The following is a 17,785-nucleotide window of genomic DNA, read 5'->3' on the forward strand; positions in this document are numbered from 1 at the left end:
ACAAAACATCGAGTGGAGAGTTCTCCTTGGAGACCATAAAGTGAAGATTCTGTGGTGTGGTGGCCAGTTAGGCCACTGGAAGCTTGGCAAAATATTGAAAATGAGGGATTAGGTGACAGGGTAGTAACTGCTGAATACTAAATACTTGATCCAGGCCCCATTCCCTGGAGATTGACAGGGAGACACATTGTCCAGGTGGTAGTGGAGAAATACTTTCTGGGTATCTGACCAGCCTTTGTAGAAAGAACTGGCACCGTCCTGCAGATGTAACTGCCTGATGGGCTCTTCCTGCCCAATGTACACACAAAATCAATTCAAGGAGACCATGGCGCTGCAGGAAACAGTTTCATTGACACAGGCCAGCCACGACATGTGGGAGACAGAGTTATTACTCAAACCAATCTCACTGAAGGCTTGGAGGTAAGGGGTTTTTCAAAGATAGTTTGTTGGGGAGGGGGCTAGGGCTTGCGCGGTGCTGATGGTTGGGGATGAAATCACAGGGGTGTGGAAAATGGCCCTTCTGCATGGAGTCAGCTTCTGGGTGGGGGCTAAGGGACTGGTTGATTTTCGGGCCAGATGGTGCCATCCAATAGTCACAAATGCAAAAGCCTGAAAAGACATCTCAAGAGGCCAATCTTGGGTTCTACAATAGTGATGTTCTTCACAGCAGTAATTGGGGAAGCTGCGAATCTTGTGACTTCTGGAATAACGGCTGGCAATTATTTAACGAGGCATACATCTTAGCAGAAATCAGGCCCCTTTCATCCTCCTAACTTGGTGATCTTTCATTAGTTTTACAGGGGTAATTTAGTTTTGGGGAAGGTTATCATTTAAACCAGCCTTTTTGGCTGTCCCCAACCATTTTGTCACCAGGGATTGGTTTCGGGGAAGATACTTTTTCCATGGAAGGGGGTGGTGGATGGTTTCTAGATGAAACTGTTCCACCTCAGGTCATCAGGCATTAGTTACAGTCTCATAAGGAGTGCACAATCTGGATCACTCACATGAGCAGTTCCCAATAGGGCCCGAGTTGTGATGAGCATCTAATGCTCATGCTGATCTAACAAGAGGCAGAGCTCAGGTGGTAATGCTTGGAAGCCTGCAGCTCACCTCCTGCTGTTCGGCTGGGTTCCTAACAGGCCATGGACCAGTACCTCTCTTGTGGCCCTGGAGGTTGGGGACCCCTGATTTAAAGTATAAACTCGATTTTTCCCAAAATTAGCTTGGGAGTAATTGCATAGGAATGAGCAAAGACAGCTAGCCTGTGAGGCTAGAACGAAGATGGAGTCAGCCATGTCAGCTTTCTCTTATTGTCATAATTTTGCAAAGGTAGTTTCTGAGGGACTACACTGGACACTTGTTAAAAACATGAGACAGATTTTATTGTATGTACTACAGTAGGCAAGAGAGACCAGCAGAGAACTGGGCTCAACCTCAAATACAGCAGGAGGAGTTGAAGATTATAGCCAATTGGCAAGATAAGAAAGTCGGTGGATGGAAAATTACTAAGAGGAACTTGATTAGCTATCAAAGGTGGTTGCGAAGACTCTTGCTAAACTAGACTCAACAGCATTGTTTCCTAAAATTGGACTTGGCAGGCGAAGAAGTAACAGAGAAAAGGGCTCAGAGGAAACTACTAAGGTTTGGTCAAAGATTGGAGTCCTTGTCAACTCTACATTGAAGCTTCTGCAAATAAACAAAGACCAACCAAATGAAAAAAAGCAAAGGCTATTTATTCTGAGCTGGCTATAGCAGGGAGTCACTCACTGTTATTTGCATTTTGGCAGAGACTTGAAGGCAGTCATAAGGGTGGGAAAGCTTTTTAAAAAGAAAGGCTTCAGGGGCCAGGCACGGTGGCTCATACATGTAATCTCAGCACTTTGGGAGGCCCAAGTGGGTGGTCACAAGGTCAGGAGATCAAGACCATCCTGACTAACATGGTGAAACCCCAACTCTTCTAAAAAATTTACAAACAATTAGCCAGGCATAGTGGCAGTCACCTATAGTCCCAGCTACACCAGAGGCTGAGGCAGGAGAATGGCATGAACCTGGGAGGCGAAGCTTGCAGTGAGTTGAGATCATGCCACTGCACTCCAGCCTGGGTGACAGAGCGAGACTGTGTCTCAAATAAACAAACAAACAAACAAACAAACAAAGGAAAGCTTCAGGTATGCTTGGATTGGAGGCTGTCAGCATGGTGGAGCTCTTGATAGATGAAGGAAATAAAAATATTTTACCCCAGAATATATTCCTTTGGCATATTTTAAGATGCTGTCAGAGAGCCAGCAAACAGAAGTAACTCTGCAAAACTGTCTTTTGGAGGGGAAATTTATACCTGCAGAGAATCTGCATTAATCCAGCCTCATCTTGTCAGGATTGAGAAATAAAAATAAGCCCTAGGCCTTACAACCAACTGAATGGACTCCCTCTTGGCTGACAGGACTGCAGAGAAACCTCAAAAGTGGTTTCTGGATGTGGCAGGCTAGGAGGTTAGACATGCCACCTTAAAACCTCCCCTCACTAACTGCCATTATGAGGCAGGAGAACAGCAGAGGGAATTGGAAGTTGGAAAAAAGGCAGAGTGAGTGAAAGCAGAAACAAAAGCAAGGTGATGGGGTGGGAGAGCAAGAAGCAAGATAAAAGGCAGAAGTTGAGCAGCCAAAAGGAAAAGTAAGATTTAAAAAAGCAAGCAAGGCTGGGCACGGTGGCTCATGCCTGTAATCCCAGCACTTTGGAAGGCCAAGGCAGGCAGATCATCTGAGGTCAGGAGTTTGAGACCAGCCTGGCCAACATGGTGAAACCCTGTCTCTACTAAAAATACAAAAAGTTAGCTGGGCGTGGTGGTGCACTCCTGTACTCCCAGCTACTTGGGAGGCTGAGACAGGAGCATCGCTTGAACCCAGGAGGCGGAGGTTGCTGTGAGCCAAGATTGCACCACTGCACTCCAGCCTGGGCAACAGAATGAGACTCTGTCTCAAAAATGTAAATGAATAAAAAATGAAAAGAAAAGCAAGCAAGGACCCCATGGCCGGCGAGATCCAAACCAGTAAAGGGGCAGCTCCTCAGAGATAGGCATGTGCATTAGAGAAAAAATGTATCCTTAACATGACTCCATATCATAATCAGCTCATTAAAACTCATGCATATGGACTGCATATCATGCATGTACTTAAAATTATGGGATGGAGGCAATGTGCAAGCCCACAAGGGCCAAAGTAACTAAGCAACCCACCTATCAATCAAAAGGCAAACACTGGCTAACGATTAGACATCCTTGTGAAGAGAAGATAAAACGCCACACATACAAAGACCCAAAGTACACCAAACTAATACTGATCTCACATCCCAGAGGTCAGCCGACTCTCCCCACTCCGAGAGTGTTACTGTGCTTAATAAATTTTTGCTTTGCTTTGCTGCTTTGTGTGTCATGTACAGTTCTTTGGGACACCAAGAGCCTGGAAATGCACGGCACCATCTTGTAAGAGTTAGGATTGTTTTTCCTAAGGGTTAACAAACCAAGCCTTTGGAAAGATTTGCTTCACTACTGTTATCAACCAACAGCCTGATGTTTCCCTCCCTTTTGTGGTTTTGACAAAACAAGCAAGCAGCATTCCCTCCTGATAAGAGACCACTGACCTAGGAATGATTCTGGCCAGACTACAGAGGATGTACAGCGAGGGTTTTCATGCCCTCTGCCTCAGCTTTTGACGTCAGAAGGCCACAAACTCCACTCTCAGATGATTGCTAATGCCACCATTTTATGCACTTGGGCCCCATGGAGAGGCACGCAGCTCAACTACACATCTGCACATTTTCCTCTTATAAACATTTATATTGGAATATTATTTGGTACTGCTCCCATGAAAGATACATTTGCAGAATGGACTCAAATTAGAAGCATTATGTAAGCACTATAATGTAGCAATGGCGCATCCAGCTCTCTACACTGTAGAAATGTCTGCAGTGTAAACATTTCCACAATGACCAAAGATATCTGTACAAGAATGGTGACTGCAGCATTCTTTGTAATCCTAAAACCTTGAAACTAACGTCATCTCAAAAACATTTTTTTTTTTTTGAGAAGGAGTCTCACTCTAATGCCCAGGCTGGAGTTTAGAGGTGCCATCTCAGCTGACTGCAGCCTCCACCTCCCAAGTTCAAACGATTCTCCTGCCTCAGCCTCCCAAGTAGCTGGGATTACAGGAGTATGCCAAAACACCTGGCTAACAAAAACATTTTGAAAAAGGTTAAATAAATCACGCATAAACTGAGGAAAAATACTGTTTTCAAAAATGATGGAGAAGATCACTATCGTGATGAATGATTCCACTGGTCACATTATTGATAGCGCAATCAGGAAACCCAGGCTCATCCTGGAGGTAACAGTGGACTCCCACTACTAAAATATGAAAAAATTGAGGTATGTAAATTACTCGTTTAAGCGTATAAGGGACTGAATTAGAATTTTATCACACCAGAAGTGGGTTCCTAGGTCTCTGTTTCAGGATTCCTTAGTTACACAGGTGTAAACCCGGCTTTTCAGGAGATACCCGGTTAAGAATCTGGTCGGGAAGGTGGGGGTCCTTGACATGGATCTGTCATAAATTAGTGGCTTGGGACTTCCGGAAGATAAAATCTTCCCCATTTATCCAATGATTGACAATGCGTGAATGCTTCAAAAGTTCCAATAAGCGTCCCTGGGTGGGCTCGAACCACCAACCTTTCGGTTAACAGCCGAACGCGCTAACCGATTGCGCCACAGAGACAAGCGCTTCCGACTCTACTGGGCACATAGGAAGGGCGCACTCACTGAACTTCCTCCGTTCCGTCTATTCTCAGGGCCCGCCCGGCAGGACCACTGAGCAAGGCCTTGGAAAACCAGAGAGATTAGAGCGGTGAGTCGCGCCGGTCACGTTGGACACCTGCGCGTTAGGAGATTCTGGAGCCAGAAGAACAGCCGAATTGCCTTCGCCCGCCCTGCCCCTCCCCTGCTTCAGAAGCTTCCAGAAACCCCCCGGTCGGCGACCCAGCCAGAGCCGCCTGGGGGCCCAAGGGAAGCTGAACGCCCTGTGGCCTCCGGGGAAGGTTCCTCCCGTTCTTTGTGCCGCCTTCACCCATTGAAGGAGCCTGTGCCCACCCTGCCCAGTCGCTGTGGGGGCCGCTGAGGAGCTTCCGCTGCCACCTTCAGGTCTTGTGTTCCTCACAGGGGCTCCACCGGGGCAGGGATGGTGGTGAGGGTCGCTCGTGGGTCCCCTGGGGGGAGCAGGGTCTGGTACTCACCAGGGCTCACGACTAGGACTTGTCGAATGAATTGATCGTGGCCTTTAGCTTTTAGTCCTTTGAAGAGCCCTGAGAGCGGAAATCAACAGATTTTTTTCCATGGGGAAGTTCCTTTTACAAAGCGTTGATTTCTCAGCACCCCGCAGGGCGGGCAACTGGCAGGGCCTCCGGCGCACCTTCTGCGCGGTGGAGCCGCGGGGGCTCAGCTGGGCGGTTGTCCCGCCGTGGGGCTGTAGGGAGAGAGCAGGTAAAGGGAAAAGCAAAAGCTGGGAAAGAAGACGGGGCGCGGTGGACCAGACATCCAGACCTCCTGAAATGCGCATGCAGAGGCACAGGCGGGATCTTCTGGAAGTGAGAATTTTGTTTGTTTGTTTATTGTAGCAGAATGGGGAAATGGAGAGAGAACCTGAAAGAGCCCCAAATTCGGGGACCTATTGCTCCCCAAGAATAACATCTTCCAGAAGAACCAGACAGAAAACTAGGCGTCTGGGAACACTGAAATCCTTGCAGGAGTAGCATCATCATGACCCTCTCTGTTCCTTTTGGCAAAGGACTTGCCTCCATTGTTTGTTTGTTCAATTGTCTTGTCTGTTAAATAAATAAAACCCTTTTCATATACCTTCAAAATTACGTTGGTTTTATTATTTTATGATTACAAATAATGCTTCAGTCATCATTCTTGTACACTCTCATTGGCCACTGGTGTATTCCTATAGGGTGGAGGCCTGGAGGGTAGTTGTTCCAGCATAGTGTTTCCATAGCTTTTATTTCATTCCGTTTTCTTTCCTTTGTTGCTTTATTAGCTATAACCCTTTTCTTATTTCAGAGGCTGCTTTAGGGTTTCTGGGATACATCTTTAATTTACCATAGTCTGCTTTCTAGTGTCATTATGCCCCCCTTTCTGGCCTTTATCCTAGTGTTATGTAGTTTTACTTTATGCACTTTGAGCTTTAAAATGTGATTCATTCTTACTTTTATTTATTACGTCAAATATTTTTTGAAAGATTTAAATTATAAGAAAACGTGTAGTACATGCTTTCTAAATGCCATTTCCAATATTCGTTTCTCTGTGTAGGTCCACATTTTTATCTGGTATCCTTTTGCTTCTGCCTGGAGGACTCTTAAGATTTCTTATAGCGTGGGTTGGTCAATTCTTTTAGCTTTTGTATGTTTTTCAGTGTCCTTATTTCACTCACAGTTTTGAAATTTTATTTTTGCATAGAATTCTAGGCTAACTTTTTTTCTCTAGGTACTTTTAAAATGTTGCCATTTATGAAGCATTGTCATTTAAAGTATCATCTTTCTTTCATATGTTTGTAAATATGGCGTAAAGCCGGTTTCTTGTGTTGGTTATACAATTTTCAGAATGCGTATTTAAATTTAAAATATTAAATTGTACTAAAAACCTAAAAATATTAATCATGAATGTCCTAGATTCATCTTAAGTTCCAACAGTGCACTGAAAATGTGCCCAACCCGAGGGTCAAACCAACCTGCTGACGTGGAATTTGTGTTTGTGAGAGCCTAGTGATTTTCCTCACATCTGAATGTCTTCATTGCAAAAGGAAACGTTTTTCTTTGCAAAAATACTTTAAAATACTCTGACTTCAATTAAGTGCATTAAAAACAAATTTCTCAGTTGCATCCCTGAAATCCATCGAAAGCCCGGGAGAGACCATCAAGTGCTTCAGGATCAAGAGCTAAACAGGGGAGGACAAAGCGAGGCTTCTTCACTAGGAGTCAAGCCAAAGTCAACTGATTTGGTCTCCAATGGAGAACAGAACTCGGTTCACCAGCGATGTGAGGACGCGGCCCAGAGGAGGCGGACTTTCTCTTCATGGTGCCTTCAGATAGGAAATCTAGGATTTTCTTTCGCTTTGATCTACTTCCAACTCTCCCTTTCTATTTCTTCAAGACCTTTTTCGGATCCCTGGCTGCGAAGGACCTCAGGGGCCAGTGCTCTTCCCTACCGGTCCCTCCTTCACTAGGTGTCTTCAGAACCCAAACTCACCCGGAACATTACTCCCCGCTTCAGACAGCGAGAGGACCAAGGAGGGCGGCGGGTGGGGTGGGAACCACAGAGTCATGCGCACCTGCGCCCGTGGGCTCCCAGAAATTGAATAAATGCCCCTTGAAGCTTCTCTGCAGGTCAGAGGGAAGGGAAGGGTGGCTGCCGACCTGGCAGGAGAAGCTTCAAGAAGCGTCGGGATGACCTGGCCTTGTCCATGGGCCTTGAAGACAGGTCTGGCCAGGCTGATTTTGACCGGTAGGCCCAAAGAAAAGGTTCAAGGGTGGCCCAAACCCCAACCCCGAGATTAAGGCTCTTAAATGTCTGACGGTTTTGAGAATCGTCAGTAGAATCGATCCTGCCTGTATCAGGAGACTCCTTTGCCAAAATTCAGACACCAAGAAAGAGAAAGATTTGGCAGATCAAAGTCTGTAATTAACCAAACAGGAAACATGAGTTTTCTGACAAATTGGATGTGTGCTGTGAGAAAAAGACTAGCCTCAAGGAGAACCTGGTTTTTTGGCTTGAGTGTAGGGAAGAATGGAGTTGCCACCAACAATGGTGCGTTGAAACGGCAGGTGCATCAGGCTGTAGATGTGAAGGAATTAAAAATATTTTACCCCAAAATACATTTCTTTGACATATTTTGAGATGTCTGTTCAGAAAGCCAGCTGCAGAAGTAGCCTTGCAAAGTTGTCTTTTGTCGAGGAGATTTGCATCTGTAGGGAATCTGCATTGATACAGCCATGTCTTTCCTTGCCCAGATCTAGGAAAGATTAACTGAGAGTCTGACACCTGTAAAGGTCTGTAAGAAACTTTTAGCGTTTATTCTCTCTGAGAGCTGCTACCTGTAAGGTTTCATTTACATATTAAGACCACCTTTGCTAGCCGAGCCTCATTTTCTCTCCCTCCCATCACTTATCTTGCCCACAATAATTGGATATACCTCTGACTCTGATTGCACCTGGTTTTGGCCATGCTTTGAGCCCTCATTCATTCTGTTACCTCGAGATGTTATATAAGCTTCTACATCCCATTGAGGGTAGGGGAGGGTAATCACTCTGTGACTCTCCCCATGCACATGTTAGTACATTTTATGCCTTTTCCCCAATTAATCTGCCTTTTGTGACTTGATTTTTGAGAGAAAGTTCAGAGGGTTAAGAGGGAGGGTTTCCATTGGACCCTACGGTTTTGGAGCTGTAGGCAGGATAGGAAAGCTCTGCTCTTCTGGAAGCTGCAGTGAAGAACCCAGGATCTGATCCGCTGTCATAAGGGTAAGAATTTCTTTACCAGCCAGGCTCCCAGCCTCCTTCTCTGTGTGGAATCTCATCAAGTGGACAGTAAAAATCACTGTTTCTTTCTTTTCCCTCTCCAAAATCTTGATTAATTGGAGAAAAGGATTTGTGTGACTAGTCTTGGGTGTAGTGACTCTGGTGTGCTTTTTGGTACTTTGTGTACCAATTCCTATTGTTTAATCCCTTTCTTCCCAGAAATTGTCTGTTCCTTTGTCTTTGTCTCTATGTGTTATTCTGCCATAAAAGGGGGTACCGGTTGAGGTTCCTTCTCATCTTATTTTATGTCCTTGAGAGCTTGACTTGTGACCAAGTGGGAGTGCTTTCTCTTGGTTTCCACTATCTGGAAAGAGGCAGTAACTTTCAGGTCATACTAGGAGGCCTGTCTGCAAATGGCTGGGAACCCCAGCACCCTTTTTGTTCTGGCCATGTCAAGCTCTTAGGGTTTGTCTTCAGAAGTCCCATCCCTTTGAAGTTTTTGTCATCTCAACTCTTGTTGCCTGGCTCATTCTAGGAAAGCTCAATCCCAAGGGAGGCTACCTGGTATTACAGATTCACAGGTCCGTGACTGGAAGCCCCCACAAATTTCTGGGTTACTGGAGGCAAACATCATCCTTACCCATCTGTGGTCTAGTCCTTGCATTGAGCTTTTTTCTTGCAGGGGAATCTTTGGGATTGCCTCTTCTATGCCCTTCCCAGGAAGTTAACCTGGAAAATGACATCCTGGACTTTCCATAAAGGGGCTATTTGGTTGAATTGCTATTGCAATAATTACACCATTGGAAATTCTAATTGGCAATGGCCTGAAGATGGATCCCTTAAATTAGACATCTGAATTAAAACAAAAATGATTTTAGAGATCTCTTATTTTAACAGTTGATAGGAAGATCAAATTAAAACAAACACACATAGTAGTGTCATGGCTACCCTGAAAAATTCTCTTGACAATATTATGTGCGTTGTGTAGTGAAAAAAAATTCTCTTGACTAAATTAAAGAGCAAAATTTGACCCAAAACAAAATTAAAATTCTTCATAAGCTCAAACTGCCTGCTCTGGATCCCTTCCAGGATTCTCAATAAAGTCTGCTCCACCTTGCAATTCGGTACTGAACTTCTGTGTTTTGCTGCCATAGCCTGTTCTCCATTTCCAGTCAGGAAACCAGTTCATTTTGGCTTGATATTTCTGTGACTTTGGACTTTTTGGAATACCCATTTATTAATCCTTTTCCCTTTCACGGGCAGCTTTTGTTTGATTGTTTATTAAGATGGAGTCTCACTCTATCACCCAGGCTGGAGTGCAGTGGTGAGATCTTGGCTTACTGCAACCTCTGCCTCCCAGGTTCAAGTGATTCTCCCACCTCGGTCTCTCAAGTAGCTGGGATTACAGTCACCCACCACCACGCCTGGCTAATTTTTGTATTTTTAATAGAGACAGTGTTTTGCCATGTTGGCCAGGCTGGTCTTGAGCTCCTGACTTCAAGTGATCCACCTGCCTCAGCCACCCAAAGTGTTGGGATTATAGATATGAGCCACCCCTCCAGATTGTTGGCAGCTTTTGATTTCCTGTCCTTCCAGCTTCCATTTTCTGATGAGAAATCTGTTGATAATCTTATTAAAGATTTCTTGCATGTGACCAGTTGCTTTTCTCTTACCAATTTAAAGATTCTCTGTCTTTGACTTTTGAAAGTTTGATTATAATGTGTTTTGGTGGAGGTCTCTTTAAGTGTATCTTACTTGGAGTTTGTTAGGCTACTGTGTTTATATTCTTGTCTTTCATCAAATTTGGGAAGTTTTCAGCCATTATTTCTTCAAATATTCTCTTTTGCCCTTCTCTCCCTCTTCTTTAGAAATTCCACAATGCGAGGCTGGGAACGGTAGCTCATGCCTGTAATCCCAGCATTTTGGGAGGCAGAGGTGGGAGGATCACCTGAGGTCAGGAGTTTGAGACCAGCCTGAACAACATGGAGAAACCCCATCTCTACTAAAAATACAAAATTAGCCAGGCATGGTGGTGCATGCCTGCAATCCCAGCTACTTGGGAAGCTGAGGTGGGAGAATTGCTTGAAACCAGGAGGCAGAGTTTGCGGTGAGCTGGGATCCCGCCATTCCATTCCAGTCTGGGCAGCAAAAATGAAACTCCATCCCCCCTCCCACCCCCCCAAAACAAAAACAACAACAAAGAAATTCCACAATGCATATGTTGGTCCACTTGATGGTCACTTAGGCTCTGTTCACTTTTCTTGAGTCTTTTTATATTTCTGTTCCTCAAACTGGATGATTTCCATTGCCTTATCTTCAGGTTCACTGATTTTCTTCTGCCTGCTCAGCTTTCTTCAAATTTGACTTTGAACCCATCTAGTTAATTTTTTACCAAAGCAGCAACTATTTTGGAAAATCTTCCTTCACATTGCAGCCATTGGACATGATAATACATGTGATGTGCTGCCATTTGTTGAGAATCATGTGAAAATGGGGCTTCTGCCCCATCACACTAAAGTTCCAGCCCTGAGTCCCCATGGTTTTCTCCCTAGGCTAAGATAGAAAGCAAGAACATGAAATGTGCAGAAAGCATTCTCTTAAGCAAACATATATAACTTGCCTAAATTGTAATTATTTCCTGGAAAAGGATGCACCTCTAACCTCTACAGGCAGATCATAGATTCCATTGTCCAGCTGTATAATGAATTCTTCCTCTCAGAGAAAAATATCAGAGACTCCCCCCGGCTTGCCTGAATGAAATTTCCAGAGGTAAGCGGTGAAAGGCCACAATATGAAGTCACTCTCAGATGAGTTCCTTCTCTTGTCACACCCCACAGTAGAAACAAAAGAGGACGGGTAGGCCAGAGGTGCTCAAAGCCTTATAACCCACAATTCTCATAGTTATTCTCAACTTAGAGAGGGCTGCTTTCTAGATGCTCCCCCTCCAGGCCCGCAGACTGCCAGGCTCCAGGAATAAGTAGCTCTGAGAAATATACTAGTTAGCTGCAAGCCACACTCCACCATTGAAAATTGGAGAAAAGAAGGACAAACTTAAAAGGTTCAAAGATTTAAGAGAACAACATGGTGAAACCCCATCTCTACTAAAAATACAAAAATTAGCCAGGTGTGATGGCATGTGCCTATAGGCTCAGCTACTTTGGAGGCTGAAGCAGGAGAGTCATTTGAAACCAGGGGGTGGAGGTTGCAGTGAGCCAAGATTGTGCCACTGCACACTAGCTTGGGTAACAGAGCAAGACTCCATCAAAAAAAAAAAAAAAAAAAAAAGAAAGAAAGAAAGAAAGGATTTAAGAGAACAAATATTTTAATTGAATACATTTTGTCAAGATTAAATCAACTTTCCCCTAGAGTACTGAAAGAATAAGCAATCATAATTTAGATTCTAAGTTACTGGTCTTTGAGAAAGTGTGAAAACCAAAAAGGTGCCATAAGCCAAAAAAGGGGCAAAAGTCCTAATTTTCAAACTGATGAAAATAAAGTACTAAAAAATTGAAATTATCAAGTTCATCTTGGTCCTTGGCAAAATACAAATGTATTCATTCAAATTATAATATCTTAGCTACCCTATTGTGCGTAGCTCTTACCACTGAGGAGAAAACCAAACCCAAACAAAAGTGTGTTCAAGTTGGCAAAATGGTTACGAATCTGCAAAATCTCTTCAGCCTATCCCTTAAACTCCAGACTTGCTATTTACTAAGTTCTGCTGTGTACAATGCCCACCTTAATATCCATTCTTGCACAAGTTCTGTTAGGTATAAGCCAAGATGACATGAGATTTTTTTTTTTACCCTCTCATGCCTATGTTTGCTTTTGATTCCGAAGACCCTTCTGAGTAAGGACTATCCTCAGACTACTGGAGTGACTTAGTCACAAGCTTGCCTGAAGCTCAGAGCTGGCAATACCTGGGAGTTTATGTCAATTCCACAGCACCCAGCAACCCTGCCTGCAAAATGTTGTCCCATGATTGACAGGTGCAGGTGCATGAAAGCCCACCTCCTTGAATTGAGGGGCGCCTTTGTGGTGAATTAGCTCTGGGAAAAGGGAAACCAAAGGCCAACTTTGTAAAAATGCAGACAGATAAATAGAAAGAAATCTTTGCCTTGGAAGTCCAGTTGAGAAAGAGAGTGATTTACTTGAGACTCTGAAAACAGAGACTAAAATCTTTACTTTCTCATTGGAAAGAAGCCTATGGTGAAAGAGAAACAAAGAGAAAGGTAGGAAGTAGTGTAGGTCTACTCAGTAGCTTCAAATCACTCTGTCATATTATAAAGCCTAGTGAGGTTCTAACTAACACAAGTACCTGGACTCTACACACAGAGATTCTGATTGAAATGTTTCCAGGTGGGTGGAAGCCACTAATAGTCTTAAAAAGCTCCCAAGAAATTTTACCATGTGGCTAGAGATGAAAAGGACAATCTATACTAGAATCTCAAGTAACCAGGATTGAAGTGCCCCAAATGTGCAGCTACCTCATAGAAAAGGCTTAACACCACCCATTGATGAAATTTGCCTTCCGCTCTTCAAGGTCTTGTCAGCATAGCATGGAAAATAGAGAAGAGATAAAGAGGTAGATGGAGAGATTGAGCCTGTAATTTGCCTATGTAGAGCAGTTTCTCAAACGTTTCTGAACACAAGATGCAGTGAGAAATATACAATTCTTTGTGATCAGTTTTTTTTTTTTTTTTTTTTTGAGATGGTGTCTTGCTCTGTTGCCCAGGCTGGAGTGCATTGGCATGATCTCAGCTCACTGCAAGCTCTGCCCACCCGGGTTCACACCATTCTCCTGCCTTAGCATCCTGAGTTGCTGGGACTACAGGCACTCACCACCATGCCCAGATAATTTTTTTTTTTGTATTTTTAGTAGAGACGGGGTTTCACCGTGTTAGCCAGCATGTTCTCAATCTCCTGACCTTGTGATCCACCTGCCTTGGCCTCCCAAAGTGCTGGGATTACAGGCGTGAGCCACCGCACCTGGCCTGTGATCAGGTATTTAAAAATCTTTTACTATGTGTAATCCACCCTACCTAGAATTTAAATAAAGCCTGTAGTAGTAAGCAGCCCACTATATTGATTTCACAACCCCTAAGTGGTTCAGAATTGCAATTAGAAAATTTTTACTTTTGGCCAGGTGTGGTGTCTGGCACCTGTAATCCCAGCAGTTTGGGAGGATCACTCGAGGTCGGGAGTTTGAGACCAGCCTGACCAACATGGAGGAAATCTGTCTTTACTAAACATACAAAAAAAAAAAAATTAGCTGGGCGTGGTGGTGCATGCCTGTAATCACACCTACTTGGGAGGCTGAGGCAGGAGAATTGCTTGAACACCAGAGGGTGGAGGTTGTGGTGAGTGGAGATTGCACCATTGCACTCCAGCCTGGGAATAAATAAATTTTTACTTTTTCTCAGCCTTTTTATCAAGCAAAGTCCCAAAAGAACATTTACTGTAAACATTTTTCTGTGAATCCTTATTTCTTTCCCAGACACCATGACCCAATAATCTCTAGAGCCTGTTAGTGTTCTCCAGATTGAAGCCTTCCCTCTAACTGCTCCTAAACTCTGTGATGTAGCGGAAAAGGTTTGAGGCCTCGATTCCTATCCCAGGTTTTTCACCTGCAGATCATACGGCCTTCACCTCTTGATACCATTGTCTCCTTACGGCCACAGATGGATCTGTACTTGGGTGGTATCTGAGCACCCTGTTGGCTTTGACACTCTAGGGCTCTTCCCTTGGCACCACTCTCTTATTTAAAAGGAATAGGATGTGGACTTAGGAGGGTTATTTCTCTGCAAACTATCCTCTCTTTCTTATGACAAGCTATTTCTGAATGTGCATATTTGAGGTTAAGCAAATCCCTTCCTGGGAGGTTGAAAGACCCTTATTTCTCACCAGAGGAGTATTATGGAGAGTCAATTGATGCTAAGGAGGTGGTAGAGACCTAACTAACTCATCTGCAGTGCCTTGGAGCAAGGTTTTTAGAATCATAAGGTGGGTGGGGTCCTGTGTCCTAAACCACAGGCCAGCTAGTTCATTTCAGGAAACTTTTTTTTGAATCTATTATTACTATCTTCTTCTAGACTGTAGTTCACTACTGGAGATTATCCACTTAGTTGCACTCAGTTTGAACCTGGCCTGTATCACCATTTAGCTCTCACTCCAGCCTCAGGTATCAGCAAGACCTCACCAAATATTATTGTTTAGTTGTATGTGTGTGTGTTTTTGTTTGTTTCAGGTAACAACTAATGTTGGAACTATGAAAAGCTCTTCTCTACTTTTAACAAACTTAGTTACAAACAGTTCCCCAGTTGATGAGAAAAACTAAAACAACAGAACAATTGAAAGTCCAAATCTGCAAGCTCATCTCTGAGAACCGAATTTCACAGCCACTCCAGATTTGTACTCCAAATGGATAGTTTGATCGTAGAAATCACATCCCTTCAGCCTGCAAATGTGAAAACTGCCCAAGAGACAGTGATGCCTAGATTCATGGATAATCCCCTTTCCCCCATCCTATATATAACTGGAGTCAACAGCAGCTGGAGGAAAATGGAAAGAACTTGAAATCAAGATTAAGTTAGAATAACGCTGCTGTAGACAGTTTATCAGCTCTTCAGCATATGTCCGTTTTCCTTGAAGCATGAGCCTTTAGAAACCTCTGACAATAAAGTTTATTTTACACCCATTCCCTTGCCTATGATTTTTTCATACAAATCACAATTATAAATCTTTCTTGCTCCAGCTAAAAGCAGGAAACTCAATCATGAATGTGTTCACTACATGTATCCCACAGAATGAAAGCAACCAGTCTGAATGCATCACTTGATTCCAAAATCAAATGTTAGCACTCAGTGGTGCAACTACATGTATCTCCAACTCTGGAAGCCACAGGCAAGATATTCCTGCATCCTTGCAGGGAAACAGATCTATAAGCGTGTGGCAGTCTCACACATGTACATTCCTGGGAAACCCGAGGAAACAATGATAGTGATGCAGGGCAGGCAAGCCCCAAATCTGAAAGAGTTTTGCTAATGTCGTGATTGGCTTTCTATGTTATTCGAAGACTGAGATCTCCATGAGGAGTGAAGATAGGTAAGGCTGAGGCATGACCTCACTGGGTTGCCTTAGCATTGAAGGGAAGTCAGTTGTAACCTTGCAAACCTTTTGGTAATCCAAATCTTGGAATGATTTCTTTAAGAATTTAGACACTTCCAATACTTTTCCTGTCCTCATGGGGAAAGCTTCTATCCACCCGGTGAAAGTGACTATAAATACTAGCAAATCTTGTAGTCCCCTGTAAGGTGGCATCTGGGTAAAGTCTGTCTGCCAGTTTTCGCCATGGTATGTTCCTTGGTGTTGTACAGGTTTAAGCAGGGATTGGGATATGGGGTGACTTCCTGAGTGGTAACTTTTTTTATAGTTTGGAACAGTCCCTTTCCCAAGAATATTTAGGAAACTAATTTGAATGGAAAATCCTGTCCCAAATGCGAGGAATCATGAAAATGTTTAATTATTTCCCATTTGTCAGCCTCAGGAATAGAGTTTGTTCTTTTCTAGCAACCATCCAGCGGGGTCTCACTGGAAGCCTTTTACTCAGTTCCTTTAATTTCCTTAGGGGTATAGTATGGTGTCACTGACATGGATGGAGTACCTGGTAGTAGCACAGCAGCTTGAAATACCAGGGTTTCCTTAGCTGTGGCCTTAGCTGCTCTTTCCACCAGGGAATTTCCTCTAATAATAAAAGTGTCTCCCTTCTGGTGTCCCCTGCAGTGAATAATTGTTATTTCTCTGGGAGTTGGACAGCATCTAAAAGTTCCAAGATCTGAGTAAAGTTGTATGGGGGATCCCTTGGCTCTTGATAGTCCCCTTTCCTTCCCTACGGCTGCATGAGCATGGAGCACCAGGAACCCATATTTAGAGTCAGTCAACACAATGACTCTTGAGGTCTTTGTTTTTTTTTCTTCTTTTTTTGAAACGGAGTCTTGCTCTGTCGCCCAGGCTGGAGTGCAGCGGCATGATCTCAGCTCACTGCAAACTCTGCCTCTCAGGTTCAAGGGATTCTCATGCCCCAGCCTCTGGAGTAGCTGGGATTACAGGCGCCCACCACCACCCTTGGCTAATTTTTGTATTTTTAGTAGAGACGGGGTTTCGCCATGTTGGCTAGGCCGGTCTCCAACTCCCAACCTCAGGTGATCCACCCACCTCGGCCTCCCAAAGTGCTGGGATTACAGGTGTGAGCCACCGTGCCCAGCTTAACGCTTTTCATAGTTGGAAGTCCCTAATTAGCACAGGTAATTCTGCTTTTTGAGAAGAAGTCTGAGAAGGTAAACCCTTGGCCTCAATGACTTCTTGCTGGCTAACCTTCCTTTCTTCCTCCCTCATGAATATAGCTATTTCCATCTCTAAACCTCTCAACATTGGGGTTAGACAAGAGCTTGTCTTCAAGGTTGGGCCTTCTAGAGTAAAGCTCTTCCGTGGTTTCCACACAGGAGTCAATGAGTTGGGGATGTGTTTCTTGAGACGCGAGGTCCAGCAACAGAGTAGCAGGGTTTAAAAATCAGCATACTTTCAGGGTAACATCTGGAGTGTCAAGCAGAAGGGTCTGATATTTAAGTAACTAGTCCCCTGTTAGCCATTGGTGTACTTTTGCCTCTAGGACCCTCTGTACTGTACTCCATGGGGTGGCAGGGGTGGGAGTGTGGTGGTATGACATCTAATTGTTGTCCCAAGGTAAACTTACTGGTTTCTTCTAAGAATAGAGTGACCGTAGCCACTGATCTCAAGCTTCCTGGTCACCCAGCTGCCACCTGGTCTAGCTGTTTAGAGAAATAAGTCACTGGTCCAAAGTAATTCCTCGGCCTTTGAGTTAGAACATCGAAAGCTGTCCCTTGTTATTCATCCACATAGACGGTGAAAGGTTTTTCTAAGTTCGAGTGTCCAGAGGCAAGGGATGTCCCTGGCTTTTCTTTTAAGGCTAAGAATGCCTTTTGACAGGTTTCAAGCTCCACATCCTGGGTTCACACCACTCTCCTGCCTCAGCCTCCTGAGTAGCTGGGATTACAGGCGCCCACCACCATGGCCAGCTAATTTTTTGTATTTTTAGTAGAGATGGGGTTTCACCATGATAGCCAGGACGGTCTTGATCTCCTGACCTCCTGATCTGCCCGCCTCGGCCTCCCAATGTGCTGGGATTACAGGTGTGAGCCACCACACC

The 17,785-nt window shown here is 44.2% G+C and overlaps 1 long non-coding RNA gene and 1 other non-coding gene across 2 annotated transcripts; one reads left to right on the forward strand and one right to left on the reverse strand.

Annotated features, from left to right (window-relative positions):
• Positions 1-30: 30 nt before the first annotated feature.
• Positions 31-5,907, forward strand: LOC129059638 (uncharacterized). Its single transcript, XR_008525666.1, has 3 exons — positions 31-420; positions 4,840-4,895; positions 5,662-5,907. It is a non-coding gene; the product is annotated as an uncharacterized LOC129059638 (long non-coding RNA).
• Positions 4,693-4,766, reverse strand: TRNAN-GUU (transfer RNA asparagine (anticodon GUU)). Its single transcript has one exon. It is a non-coding gene; the product is annotated as a tRNA-Asn (tRNA).
• Positions 5,908-17,785: the final 11,878 nt, after the last annotated feature.

This window comes from Pongo abelii, chromosome 1, assembly GCF_028885655.2.
Source record: "Pongo abelii isolate AG06213 chromosome 1, NHGRI_mPonAbe1-v2.0_pri, whole genome shotgun sequence".
Classification (NCBI taxonomy): Eukaryota; Metazoa; Chordata; class Mammalia; order Primates; family Hominidae; genus Pongo; species Pongo abelii.